We start from the raw sequence: 2,863 nt of genomic DNA on the forward strand, positions 1-2,863 counted from the left end.
ATCGCCCAGACTGGAGTGCAGTGGCCGCTCTCAGCCACCGCAGCCTCCACCTGCTGGGCTCCGGCGATCCTTCCGCCTCAGCCTTCCGAGGAGCTGGAACTACAGGCGCGTGCTACCACGACTGGCTAATTTTTGATTTATTGTAGAGATGAGGTCTCATCAAGTTGCCCAGGCGGGTCTCGAACCCACAGGCTCAGGCAATTCACTCACCTCAGCCTCCCAAGGCACGGGATTACAGGCTGAGCCACCGAGTCCGACTCTGTAAATAATTTTAAATATAAATTTAAAACTTTGAATTGTACACTTTAAACAGGTGAATTGTGTGATACGTGAGTTCCATCTCAATAAAACTGTTTTAAAAAAGAAAAAATATATTTATTAGGACTTCAAAAAACACAAAACCACCAAAAAAGAATGACAAGCTGTCTTGCCACACCTCTATCTCCATGTTCCTGTGTCTGTAGAAATGCCTAGAAAAAGTTAGGATGCAGCAATGCGGGCCAGGCGCTTCTCTCTGGGTGAGGGAACCGGGCGTTTCAAATTTCCTTCTGTTGGCATGTCTTTGCTTTCTCACTTCTCTCTGATGAGCATGCATAGATTTGGTAATTTAAAAAAGAAGAAAGAAAGAAAGGGAGGGAGGAAGGAAGGAAGAAGGGAGGGAGGGGGGAGGAGAAATCCTTTGCAGCCCCCTCCCCAGCCTGTTCGCACTTCAGCAGGTGGGCGCAGGCCCCTCCAGGCTGCTGGTCTTCCTTCCCAGCCCCTGTGTCCATGGACTGGGCACCGCTCACTCTCCCCTTTGTCTTTCCCGAGAGCTGTAGGGCCTCAGACAGTCACTCCCCTCCAGCAGGGAAGGCAGGCAGGACTTGCAGAGTCCCTGGTGCCCAACACAGGGTACTCCATCTAGGACACCCACTACATCGATGAGGAGACTGAGGCTCAGAAGAGTTGAGCCTGGGTACGCCGGCCGTAGGCCGTGCTGCTTCCATGGGCCTTGCTGCCCCAGGAGCTGGACCAGACGGTCCTGGGGCCTCCCTGGCTCGGCCTTGTTGGGGAAGAGCGGAGGGTGCCCAGCCTGTTGACAGCTCCCCGCGGTGTCTCCTCGTCCTTGCCCCCCAATCAACAGGGGCTGCACCCTTCTCCTTTCTCCATGCTCCCTCCCCGTTGGCGTGGCCCTGCCCTTAGCGCCCCCTGCTCGTCAGCCCGTGCCCCATGAGCCCCTCTCCCGGCTGGTGTCCTGCCTTCAACTCATCGCCTTCCAACCTCAAAACGCCTGTGGATCTCACTGCCTCCCTGGGCGTCCAAACTCCTCACTCAGGAGGCCTTCCCCACCCACCCGCTCCCACCTCCTCCTGGGCCTTGCCAAATCACCCCGGGCAGGCCTGTTTCCAGACTCAGGCTCACACCTTTCCCTCAGCCAGGAACGCCTGCCTCCTCCTCTGTGTGCAGAAACGCACCGTGTCAGACCCTTCCCTTCCCCTGACCTGCCCTGCTGGCTCCAGCCCCTCTGTCGTCTTCCATGACTGCCCAGCACGCCAGGTCCTCATGGGACTCAGAGCCCACTCATCATCCTTCTCCCTTTCCCGAGCCCGCGATTTGTCCCTCCCCGAGACCCTGAGCCCCAAGTGCCCCTAGTGGTGTAGAGCATAGCCTTGACTCAAAGCCAGATGCCAGTGGGTTGGGACCCTGCTCTGGTGGCCTTTGGCAAGTGATATGAGCTCTCTGGGCTCAGTGTCCGCATCTGAGCCAGGGGAGAGCGACAGGCCGCAGGTCATGGGGTGTGAGTGGCGCAGGCTCAGCAGGCAGACTCGCTCCTCTGTGGAAAGGGGCTCAGGAGACAGGCCGGTGTGACACCCAGTTTGGGCGGCCCCATTCCGGGGCTGTTCTGTGACCTTGTCTTGGTGCCTGTCAGTGCCGGGCCTCTCGTGACATGGATGGGGCCCTGCTTGGCAAAGCCTTGTCCTCGGGCTTCCCCGGCTGTGCCCATGCAGTAGCCCCAGGATCCCTTAACCAGACCCCCAGTGCCCTCACTCCTGCCACCCTTCTCCCAGGGACTCAGGCTCTGTGTCCCAGGCCTCCCGGGGCTGGGACCTAGTGTCCAGCCCCTCCCCAGAGGGCTTCTGAGGGGTCTGCTGCTGGCTGTTTTGGAGGCCCCTGCACACCCTCGTTCCCAAGTCAACACCTTCTGCCCTGAGGGAGGTGGCCTCTGTGTCAACAGGCAGCCGGGAGGTGTGAAGGCAGCCCCCGTGGCCAAGGGGAGGCCGGGCTGGTCCTCTCTGCTGGGCTGGTAATGAGAAGACCACACGGCTCCTGCATCCCCCTCCTGGCCCTGCCTCCTCCCTGCCCGTCCGGATTCCCACAGCCTGGACACCCCCAGGGCCTGGAGGGACCCAAAGGGGAGAAAGGACTTCTGTGGGCCAGAGGCCAGGCCTTAACCTGGCCCCTGCTCCTTGGGCCTACTCCCAGGGTCCTGCATGGCCTCTCGGGAGAAAGAGCGGGTGGAGAGCTCTGGGGAGCAGAGCACGGAGCCCGCGCGCCTGCTGGGGCCCGGGTGAAGTCACCCAGGGGAGGTTGGGCCAGGGACACTGCCTGCTGCACCCCTAGCAGGACCACAGCTGAATGAGCACATCGTGGGGGCAACTTGGGGCCTCGGCCCTCCTCAGTCAATGGTGGTTGGGAGCAAAGTCCTGGGAAGGTGACAGGGGGTGGCTGGACGGAGGCCTCAGTGTCCTCACCTGGCTAACAGGTTAGTGACATGGGCATTGCACACCTCACAGCACCAAGCTGACCCACGCCACATGGGCAAGCCCAACCCAAGGTAATGGCACTTTGTGGTTCCAGCAGAGAGCGGGCCCGGTGGACCGCT

Source organism: Carlito syrichta, unplaced genomic scaffold, assembly GCF_000164805.1.
Source record: "Carlito syrichta isolate Samal-C Ts95f unplaced genomic scaffold, Tarsius_syrichta-2.0.1 Scaffold313872, whole genome shotgun sequence".
Lineage (NCBI taxonomy): Eukaryota > Metazoa > Chordata > Mammalia > Primates > Tarsiidae > Carlito > Carlito syrichta.